Source organism: Tiliqua scincoides, chromosome 3, assembly GCF_035046505.1.
Source record: "Tiliqua scincoides isolate rTilSci1 chromosome 3, rTilSci1.hap2, whole genome shotgun sequence".
NCBI classification, from domain to species: domain Eukaryota; kingdom Metazoa; phylum Chordata; class Lepidosauria; order Squamata; family Scincidae; genus Tiliqua; species Tiliqua scincoides.
The window spans coordinates 116,400,424-116,412,455 of NC_089823.1; positions in this window are offsets into that span (position 1 = coordinate 116,400,424).

Consider the following 12,032-nt stretch of genomic DNA (forward strand, 5'->3'; position numbering starts at 1 on the left):
GGCTTGGATTAGGCTGTCTTGATGACTGGTTTTTTAAACTGCTGCTGGCTTTTAATGTGTGTTCTTATAGTTTTTTTCTTTTTTTTTCTTTTAATTGGTTGTTAACCGCCTTGGGTGCCCTTCATGGAGAAAGGCAGGGTAAAAATGGAACAAATGAATGAATAATGGGAAGCAGCTGCTTTCAACCAGTGTGCCGTCATGCACTGGTGTGCCATGAATGGTGTGCCTTAGGTATGCTGCAAGAGTTTAGGGGAGGATCATTTATTAATAGGGCCGTGGGGGATGTGAGCCTCCCACGGTCAGCACAGTGTGCCTTGTCAATTGTCAGAAAAACGGATGTTGTACCTTGACAATTCTAGCACCTTGTCAGTGTGCCGTGAAATGAAAAAGGTTGAAAATCGCTGGTGGAAAGGATTTTGATCACCATATTAGTGTCACCAAATATAGCATTTTCATTTTCCCCATTGGAATTGATGGAAACTGTTTTAACTTATATGGAAGCACAGTCTCGTTCTTTTCTTTTGTAGACTGCCTTGAGAACTCTTTTGTTTCAAAGAGATCTGGAAGTACATTGAATAAATAAAATGGTATACCAATAGATATCATTGGGAGCTAAACCTGTTCCCCAACACTGATGACTCAGTGTTTTTGAATATTTTGAATTCAATATTTTGGATGAAGCCACATTCGCCTGTATATTTACATTCCTTAGTTCTCTTTCATACTCATGATGGAGCACAGAATGATGGAATCTGGGCCATGATGTCAGTTGCGTGCCTACCATAGGGTGAGATGGGGCAAATGCCCCAGGTGCCGGCCACTAGGACCCCACAGAAGCCTCTCTGAGGTTCCCGATGGGGGCGGAAACTGTGCTTCCGGTTTGCTGGAAGGACAGTTTATAGCGCCTGGGAACCTCACAGAGGTTTCTCTGGTGTGGGCTGTGGTTGTGAGAGGCTCCGTGAGCCTCTGGTGAGTAGGGGGGCGGATCTGTGCAGGGGGGGGGCTACGATAGCCTGCAGGGTGCCATTGCGGAGCTTTGCCCCAGATGTGGGGCTGCGGAGGTCTGCGGCTGCATGATGTAGAAGTTTTCGTGTATCCCAGTGCAGGCTAGAATTTTTTTTTTTAAATGGCTGTTTGGGTGAAGAAAGAAACGTTTCCACCCTAATACTTCCATAAGGGAACTCTTCCTTTCCACACTAATACCGTGTGAGTCAGCTCCCATTGAGGAAAACCCTTCCTAGAAGGACAGGCAACAAACAAGGCCTCCCAACATGCTGTACTTAACCATAATAAGAGGCATTTTGCTAGTCTCTTCATACATGTTACAGGCCCATGAAGGATCATGATAGAACAACCATTACTTCAGCTGTTCATCCCTTTCTCTATCACAAACGTCTATAGCATGCAGATTCAGCACTAGAGTGGTAATCTTTGACCATGGTGTGCATGTGTACATGTGCTTGGCTTCCCTTGCCTCTGGAGCCTTTCTGAGGTCCAAAGAGGCTGTATGAGACTGCCCCTCCAGGGCTTCTCTGGGTTTCCCAATGCCTTAATATGCATAAAAAATGACATTTCTGGGTTTATTGTAAAACCAGAAGTTTTTGGGTTTGGTTTTTTTTTTGGCCTTTTTGGCCATTCTGAGGCCTGCAGAGGCCACAGGCAGTCATATGCAGCCTCTGCAGGCCTCAGAAAACTATCTGGAGGTGAAGGGAGCTCAGCTCCCCTCACCTCCAGAGGGGCTACTTGGGGGGTGCAGATCTGATCCACAGTTAAGTAAAACCGCATATATGGGATCTGCGGATACAGGGTGAACCTATGTGAGTTTGATCTGCTACTGAACACACCCATATACACCCCGTGGCCCCAGAGATGAGCCCTACTTCACCCTCATGTTGGACAGAGGTGCAAGGAACCAATCTCTGTAATCTACCTAGTGGCTTCCCTAGTGGCCAGGGTAGCACTGCCTTGGTGAATCTGTGTGAGTTTGAGCTGCTACTGAACACAAACACACCCAACGGCCCCAGAGATGAACAACAGCGGCAGCCGCTGCTGCCAATCATGTGGAGATGTCCCCATGAAATGCAATAGCCTTGCACTGATGTCCATGGTGTTTCTACTGGTGGAACTGGGGCAATGACAGCAGCTGCCAGGCAGCTATAGTTGCATCAAGAACTGAAGGCATATGTCACATGCTGTATTGCTTAGAATGGTGTTTCTGGCATATAGCACAGAGCTGCCTGACACGTTTGTTAGTGAAAAACTATACAGCAGTATCTTTGTAGGGGTTTCAGTTAAATGTTTGAAGAAAAATGTCTGGTTTTCTGAAATCATTGCATGCCACACAGTAACATCAGAAATGATTGATGCGTGTAAAGGACAGCAGGGATTATCCACTACAGATAAGCTGACCTATTCAAATTCGTCCCCCTGTTCCCATTTGGTCAGCAGGTCTTTCCACCATCTGCTTCACTTACATCAGTTTTGTCTTCTCACATAATAATAAGTAGGAGGATAACAAGTTTGTTGCAAAAGACAACTGGTGTGTGGAGGGTGTTACTGAATTTTTAATTGCTATGTATTTTTTTTTAATAATTAGATGTTAGATTGTTAATACAATCTTGCTAAAATTATGGAAGTCTAATCAGGGTTGGTTCTGATTGTGTGGGTTGGACTTCAATTCAAAAGCCATAAATTTCCATCACCAATTGATTCTACATCCTCCCCCCCCCCCCAAAATTAGGAGATATTTTTATTCCCACTGTATTCCCTGACTGCTGTTTTTTGTTTTTTTTTAAACTTACTTCTGAGTAGACATGCCTAGGATGGTACTGTGAATTATGAATAATGACAATCTTGGTTCAAACCTTGCCGCAGCCATGAACTTATTAACTGGCCTTAGGCAAGTCTGTATTTGCTATTTGTAACAGAGGGATATTTTACTGCTATCTTATGGGCTTCTTGTATTGATTACTGAGACATGATCCAGTTTGAACACTAAATAATTGGTAAGTATTATTATCTGAAACATTTAGCACCAGGAAGCATCTCTGAAATATTACCATCTGATGCTTATTTCCTACCCATGGCACAAAACATAATAATCTGGAAAATATTCAGTCTTCTTTCTTTGCCGACCACATCGTACACAGAAAGCTTTGTAAGCAATTATACAAACACAAAATTGCTGGAATATCTCTGAATGCAGAAGTTTGCTAAAAGCAATGGCATTCAAGTGAATAAGATATCACATCAGCATCCTAATCTTCCACAGCCTAAAGACAATTGCAGCATGAGCCAAGAAAAGTGGAAGGCAAAGCTTCCAACGAAACAGATGCTAGTGTGGGAAAAGCAAATTCTACAAATCTGAATCTGGACCTACTGAAGACCAGGCAATATTAAAAAGGGGCAATATATTGTCACAAAAGATAGCATTGGGTCACTATGTCATTACAGGCTTCTGCAATAAGGGCCATCGTTGTACAGTATGGGTTCAAATCAGCTTATAAATCTTTTTCTAGACTGACAGTACAATCCTATCCATGTCTTCAGAAGTAAGTTCCAGTGTGGCTTACTCCTAGGAAAGTGTGCATGGGATTTCAGCTTGAGCAGAGGCTGAAATATGCAGGAAACGGTGAGCAGAGGCATAGGAGCAATAGCAGCCTGCTGAGAACCATGCAAGGGACAACGGAGTGGGTGAGTGTAACGCCCCCCCTTGTTTGTCATGACCAGTTCTGTCGACAGTCCCCCAGAGCAGGCACCTTTGGCGGAGATCCTGTCTTGGCCCTGGGTGAACTGGAGGCCAGGCTGCAGCGCTTTATCTCTACCACGGCCACTGTGAATATAGCACTTGCGACCATCCAGCTGGCACCTCCAATGGGTAAGGGATATGTTGCAGCTGGGATACTCCCTAGAGTTTTGGTCAACCTCCCAAGACAGGTTCATACAAGGACACAGGCCTACATACAACCTGAAGCACTCCAGGTCTGGTCAGGAGATTTGATGAGATAGAGATGGCTTTCTTCACAAGTCACGAGAACAATCACCTGCCAAGGTTTTCCTCCAGGGAAAGAAGTCCAGGAACATAGGGAGTCAACGCCCTACATCAGAACTTGCCCAAGGGAATCCTGTATGCTTTCCCGCCTATTCAGTTTCTTCAATGTGTCATCTTGAAGATAAGGAAGGAGAGAGTGGAGGTCCTTCTCATTTCTCCTCACTGACTGAGACAGCCCTAGTTCTCTCATCTGAAGGAGCTATCTCTGGAGCCCCGCCCCCCTCTTTCTCCTTCTTCCAAGACCAGACATAGTCAGTCAGAGCCCTATAACTCACCCAAATCCAGGTCTCCTGCAATTGGCTGCATGGAGACTAAGCGCCAGGGGTTGTCTAAGTTATTTGAAGGCTGTACTTAACACCATGCTGTCTGATAGGAGATCCTCCACCAACAGGGTATATACTTACACATGGAGGGTTTTCTCTACTTGTTGTACTGATAGACAAATTGTACCCACTAGGACCAAGGCGAGGTATCTCCTTGAATTCCTTCAGACAGGACTCAACAGGTTTGGCTGAGCTACAGGGTTTGAGCTCAGCTACCCTCAAGCACCAAGTTTCAACAATTGCATCTATCTTGGCTTACCCCAGGGGCAGGGCACTTTCAACACATCCCCATGTATGTAAGTTCCTGAAGGGTGTAGCACTTTTAATTCTCGCTCCAGTTTCTAGGTCTCCCTCCTCGGATCTCACTCTGGTTCTCAAGGCCCTCAAAGGTCATCCCTTCGAGCCTATGGTCACTTGTCCTCTTAGGGAACTTTCTCAAAAGACTGCTGTCTTGACTGGGATTACATCAGCTAGGACGGTGTCCAAATTGGCATCCTTCTTGGTCGTGAAGGACCTGGGTTCCTTCCAGGAAGATAGGGTGGTATTACGCACAGACCCTACCTTCCTGCCTAAAATCAACTCTATTTTTGACCTTTTGGAAGAGGTCACCCTTCTCTCCTTTCGTTCTAATCCCAAGCACCTGAGTGAGCAATGATGGCACGCTCTTGATATTAAAAGGGCACTGGGTTTTCATATTTCTAGAACAGCACCCTTTAGAAAGTTCGAAGCAATATTTGTAGCTTGTAAAGCCCCCAAATAAGGAACTAAGGTTTCTCTCTCCACTATTTCAAGGTAGCTTAGAGAGGCGATTGTGGCTGCATAAAGGGCCAGGGGAGTTTCCCATCCAGAGGGTAGTGGCATGGTGCAGTCATGTCTGCGACCTTTAAGGCCTTTCCCTCACTGGAGGTGGTGTGTAGGGCAACTACATGGGGTTCCCCTCACATGTTAATACGTCATTAAAAAAAGATTCGTTTGCAACTGCCTTTGTGAGGCAGGTTCTTCAGAGCATAGTTCATGGTGCCTCTGTTTCATCCAGCCCTTAATGTGGTATGACTTTGGTATGTCCCAGACATGCCACACTGACCCTGACTGGAACCACTAGAGAACCACTGGAGAATGAGAAGGTTTGAGCTTACCTTGTGAATTCCCCTTCTCAGTGGTTCCAGGCAGGGTCAGTGTTCCTACTCACAGGATCTGAGGCACCCACTCTTTTGGCAGTTCAGTTAATTCACTATTAGTTTAGTAGTCAGTGGGTGTCACTGTCATGTCCCTGATGTGGTCAAGAGTTTTTTTTTCTGATTCAGGAAGGGAGTTAGGTGTCACCTTTCCCAGCAGTTTTCTTCCAGCAGATTGAGATGTCACCTTTCTTATCCATTGTTGACTACAAACAAATTCATAGCTGTATGGATGGAGAGTGAATCTGGGGAGAAGCTATAAGGCTTCACACAGACTGGGGAATTCAGGAACCTCTCCCCTCTCACTAAGATCCTGTCATCTGACCAGCCTGCCTGCCTGAGAGGGGGGAGCTTCCCAGATTTGCCACACTGACTCTGCCTGGAACACTGGGAAGGGGAATTCACAAGATAAGCTCAAACCTTCCCATTTTATATAACCTTAAATCTCACCATTTATATATTATCTTTGTATTTATGAGGTGTCCAGGTCTGGTACGATTTGCAAGAATAAATCTGAAGTGATATCGCCAGAGCAGAACATACTACATTGATCTGATTGCCAAGCAATTATCCCAGGCTGTCGTCCAGAACAGAGCAGATTCCAGACGTGGAAGCTGGAGTGTGCTACTATTCTCTCCCCAGGGATGTTCTCAGATATCTTTTTAGGTCTTGTGCTGACTCGAGGGGGATATTAGCACCTCTAAGTTCCAAATTAAACAAGAATCAGCCCGGTTCTTCTGCCGAAACCCATGATGCTTGTGGGCTGTCATAGCTCAGTACCTCAAATCCAGGCAGCCAATACTGTTGATTATACAAATGCAACACATTCATCAGAGTCTTTTCAGCCAATTCCTTTGCTCCTGCCACACAGGGCCAGCCTTAAGAAATTTGACCAGTTTGACCCTGCATTTGGAGGGGGCCCTCACGGGAGTGGTGAACAACATGCACACATGCTAGATGCTCTAGCATGGAATCTTCCATGCCGAGGCATCACAAGGAGAACATGGCAAGTGGAGCATTGCTGCTGGAAAGCTCTCCTTCCCACCCACCCTGTGTGTGATTGGCTTGAAATCCCCCCCCCGAAGCAGTTGGTGGTAACGCTCCTGCTGGGTGCCTTGCCACTACTGCTCATCCTGGTGAATAGGGGGCTCCATGGGGGCAGAAGAGAAATGTTTTGCATTGGGCCTTGCAGCTCCTAAGGCTTGCCCTGCTGTCACATACTACCAGTGGCGTCACTAGGGTTCACGTCACCTAGTGTAGGAGGCCAGCGCATCACCCCCATGCAGTGGGCAGGGCAACACCCTGGGTGCTGGGTGTGGTACATCACCCTTCCCCCACTGGTTTTTTGGCTGTAGCTTTTCATATAACACAGATATTTCAGTGCGTTTTGTTTCATTTCATTCTGCATAAGATTATGCAGATATATATCAATTACTGATTGATAGATAACATGATGGCACTATTCCTACAAACTGTGATTTTAGTGCTTTTGGTCACTAGCAGTGTCACCCAACCCAACTTACTAACACTTTATTGCAGCAGTTCTCAAACTTTTAGCACCAGGACCCACTTTTTAGAATGACAATCTATTCAGGATCCACCGGAGGTGATGTCATGGCCAGAAGTGACATCATCAAGCAAATTAAAATAAATAATTAAAGTAAAATAAAACAATTAAATAAGGGGAAGCCAGCCCTGTTTCACCAAGTGAATTTTCTCTGTAGCCTGCCTCCAATATCCCCACCCCCCCCCCCAAAAAAAAAATCAGTAAGGTTTTCAGCCCAGCCCAGTGCCCAGTTCAATTTAACTTCTTCTATTTAAACCACATCACTGTCAGGATCCACCTGGCTTTGCAAGTTTAAAAAAGAAAAAAGTTCACCTTATCAGCTGAAGCCTCTGTTTTAGTGGGGTTGGGGCTGCCTTCTGGAGCATTAGCTCCATGTTAATTAGATCGGTACCATTCTGGTGGCCTTGCATTCCCCTTTGCCTGACCTGACCATGAGCCAAGGCATGTTTGCTTACTCACGACTAGAAATGACCATGTGGCTTAGTTTCGCTTTCCATAGGGCTCAATACATTTGCCAGCTTGGAGAGAGGGACCTCCTTCTTGGGTGTTTTTGGGGGGCTGCGTTCATTTTGATCAGGACCATTCTGGTGTCATTGGATTCCTCTCAGGCTGCCTTTTCCGATGGACTAAGGCATGTTCACTTACTTGCGGGTAAACACACAAGATGTCTCAGTTTCACTTTCCATAGGGCTCCATGCATTTTTTGTTTTCTTGTTTTTTGGCTGTAACTTTTGATTGAATAGAGATATTTCACTCCAGTTTGTTTCATTACATTCTGCTGTACATTCCGCATCAAGTTGTATATAACATGATGGTATTATTCCTAACCATCGTGATTTTAATACGTCACCCCCCCAGTGCGTGTCACCCAGGTCAGTGGTTCTCAAACTTTGAGGGAGCTTTACTCCCACAGTAAGTTCTTGCAAGAGGGATCTGAAGGCCTTAGGAGTGGACCTCAACAGGTGGGAAACCCTGGCCTCTGAGCGGCCCGCTTGGAGGCAGGCTGTGCAGCATGGCCTTTCCCAGTTTGAAGAGACACTTGGCCGACAGACTGAGGCAAAGAGGCAAAGAAGGAAGGCCCATAGCCAGGGAGACAGACCAGGGACACACTACACTTGCTCCCGGTGTGGAAGGGATTGTCACTCCTGAATCGGCCTTTTCAGACACACTAGACGCTGTTCCAGAACCACCATTCAGAGCGCGATACCATAGTCTTTTGAGACTGAAGGTTGCCAACAGTAGTAAGTTCTTGCGAGGGAGGTGCTAGGGCAGTGACGCGATCCCCAGGATCTCGTTGCTAAGGGAGGGCGAGGGGTGTGTGCTTTGCACTTACTTTAAGAAGGCAGGGCTGCAGTAGGCTACAGGAGGTTTGGGGAGCCCTGCACAGCGCTCCCCGAGGCTTGGAACTTTCACTAAAAGCAGGCGCAAAGCACCTCTTGCAAAACAGAAGTGCTTTGCACCTGCTTTTAGTGAAAGTTCGAAGACTCAGGGAGCGCTGTGCAGGGCTGCCCGCACCTCCTGTAGCCTGCTGCAGCCCTGCCTTCTGAAAGTAAATACAAAGGACCCCCCCTCGCCCCTTCACCTCCCTCCACTTCCCCCGCCCCTTAAAGGGACAAAGGAAATGTTACACAAACTGGTGGGTCACGAACCACTAGTTTGAGAACCAATGAAATAGGTAATCTTGTTTTTAATAGGTAAGTGTACATAGTCTTTGGCAGTGATTTAATGCACACCTATTTTGTATCATATATGAACTATCAGGAAAAAAATGTCAACAGATATGGAAATTAATCTAACTGGGTTTGTGGATGTTCTGTTGCATTTATATCTTGACTGTAAGCTTAATTTTGTCACTGTTTTGTTTGTGGCAGTATGAGAGGTTTTCAGCCTGATTGGAATTCATTGTTTGCTTTCCTGTTCTAGCAGTCCCGTTGGACGTGAGATTTATCCATTCAAAGGTGTTGAATAAAACAGTGATTATATGGACATTGCACATGCTAATCTTGACTCATCTCTCTCTAAGGACTGAATTTTGTTTGAAGGTTTGTCTGCTGCAGAGATATGTAGAGAGATTAAGAGACAGAAAGCAGAAAAGTGGACAGTACAATACACTTGGGGACATCTTGTCCTCTTTTTGTTCAAAGAGTGCAGAGGTAAAATAGATTTGAACCAAATGGGCTGGAACAAAATAGTATTTGTTACACCTTACTTGTCTCCTGTGAATCACATCCATCAGACTATGAGCAGAAGAAGATAAAATGTGGATGACTAGAGAATGACCCAGTAAGAATGTAAGGTGGTATATGAATGGTTATAAAATCAGCTAATTTGTGGCAACTCTTAAAACAATAGACAATATAAAATACATCCTCTTGGGAATAAATCTAGTGAAGAACTGCATGCCATAAAATGGATCCAAGATTTACAGAAGCTTCAGAGGTCAACAGTGGCATGTTACACATGTTAAACTTTTGATTCCACTTGACCTTCATAAAAGGTATGGGTTGCAGAATAAAATTGCCATCTTGGATTCATCAAAGTACCAAAATCTGTACCTGAGTATAGATCACTCTGTTAACAAGCAAACACAGATTCAGTAGTATAGAGCTGTAGAATAGTACTCAATAAGCTATATGTTGTGGACTTCAAAAAAAGAATCAAGTCTCAAGCTGATGCTGGATAGAAAAAGAACTACCTTGTGAGGAATTCATTGCACTCTCTGAATTTCTTGACTTATGGTAGGTTTGCTCCTGTGGCAAACTCAATTCAGGGAGATTCCTAAGTTTACTGTTCTACTGCAGGGGTGCCTAAACCCCGGCCCTGGGGCCACTTGCAGCCCTCGAGGACTCCCAATCCAGCCCACTGCAGTCTCCAATGAGCTCTGGCCCTCCATAGACTTGCTGGAGCTCACACTGGCCCAACACAACTGCTCTCAGTGTGACGGCCAACTGTTTGACCTCTCATGTGAACTGTGAGACGAGGGCTCCCTCCACTGTTTGTTGTTTCACATCTGTGATGCAGCAGTGGCAGTGGAGGAAAGGCTGGCCTTGCTTTGTGCAAGGCCTTTTATAGTCCATGAGCTATTGCAAGGCTTTCATTCATTCATATAAGTTCCATCTCTAATATCCGAATTAACCCCTGCTAATTGGGTAAGAGGCACTTTTTCAAGTGGGTGCTCCTCTTTTTAGCAGGGGAAGAGTAACTGGCCCATCTCACCCCAGCAGTGTCTGTTCTAGTGGCTGTCCGCTGGTATTCTTCTGCATCTTTTTAGATTGTGAGCCCTTTTGGGAGAGGGAGCCATTTAGTTATTTGATTTTTCTCTGTAAACTGCTTTGTGAACTTTTAGTTGAAAAGCGGTATATAAATACTGTTAATTGTATTGTATTGGCAACCTTCAGTCTCGAAAGACTATGGTATTGCGCTCTGAAAGGTGGTTCTGGCACAGCGTCTAGTGTGGCTGAAAAGGCCAATCCGGGAGTGACAATCCCTTCCACACTGGGAGCAAGTGCAGTCTGTCCCTGGTCTGTCTCCCTGGCTATGGGCCTTCCTTCTTTGCCTCTTAGCCTCAGACTGTTGGCCAAGTGTCTCTTCAAACTGGGAAAGGCCATGCTGCACAGCCTGCCTCCAAGCGGGCCGCTCAGAGGCCAGGGTTTCCTACTTGTTGAGGTCCATCCCTAAGGCCTTCAGATCCCTCTTGCAGATGTCCTTGTATCGCAGCTGTGGTCTACCTGTAGGGCGCTTTCCTTGCATGAGTTCTCCATAGAGGAGATCCTTTGGGATCCGGCCATCATCCATTCTCACGACATGTCCGAGCCAACGCAGGCGTCTCTGTTTCAGCAGTGAATACATGCTAGGGATTCCAGCACGTTCCAAGACTTTGTTGTTTGGAACTTTGTCCTGCCAGGTGATGCTGAGGATGCATCGGAGGCAGTGCATGTGGAAAGCACTCAGTTTCCTCTCCTGTTGTGAGTGAAGAGTCCATGACTCGCTGCAGTACAGAAGTGTACTCAGGACACAAGCTCTGTAGACTTGGATCTTGGTATGTTCCGTCAGCTTCTTGTTGGACCAGACTCTGTTTGTGAGTCTGGAAAACGTGGTAGCTGCATTTATGTAAAGTTACTCAAATTTGAAATGTAAATTAACTCTTTTTTTCTACAGCCCCGACACAGTGTCAGAGAGATGATGTGGCCCTCCTGCCAAAAAGTTTGGACACCCCTGTTCTTTCCACTCATCATTAACAGAGCAGTCCTATGTATGTCTACTTTTCTGCTGCCACAGAAGGAATTGAAATATAAGTGACTGACAGCCCAATCCTATCCACACTTCCCTGGGAGTAAGCCCCATTGACTATAATGGGACTTACTTCTGAGTAGACATGCATGGGATTAGGCTCTCAGTATGAAATTTGGAATAAAGAAGAAGGGAGCACTGGTACTTGGAAACCACAAAAAAGAGGTGCAAACATCAAGTTGGATAGGAAAAACATTACAGTACAATCAGGATCATAAAATGCTCTGAAAATAATTATCTTTGAAAAGAAGAAATATGTCTGGTTCCTGGGAAAATTTTATTGAAATTCATTGAGTGTTTTTATGATCTTCTTGATTCTGGCAGTGCAGATTGCCCATGCCAGGTGCCACCCCCTTCTGCCCCAGCCTTCCCTGTTATGTCCTTTTAATATCTACTTCCCATTATACTGATCCCACCAACTTTCTATGATTGGCTGGCCTTTTCCTCCCCACCAGCATGCATGTAGCCTCTGCAGCGTCTTCAGTGGTGGTCGAGAAGTATGTGGCTATGAATGCTTCCAGATTACAATTTGTGATGCCATAAAGTGTGTTGCACCACCTCACAGAATTGCACCGAAAGTCTCTGATGCTGATAGATGATGCTATTTAGGGCAAAATTAGACACTA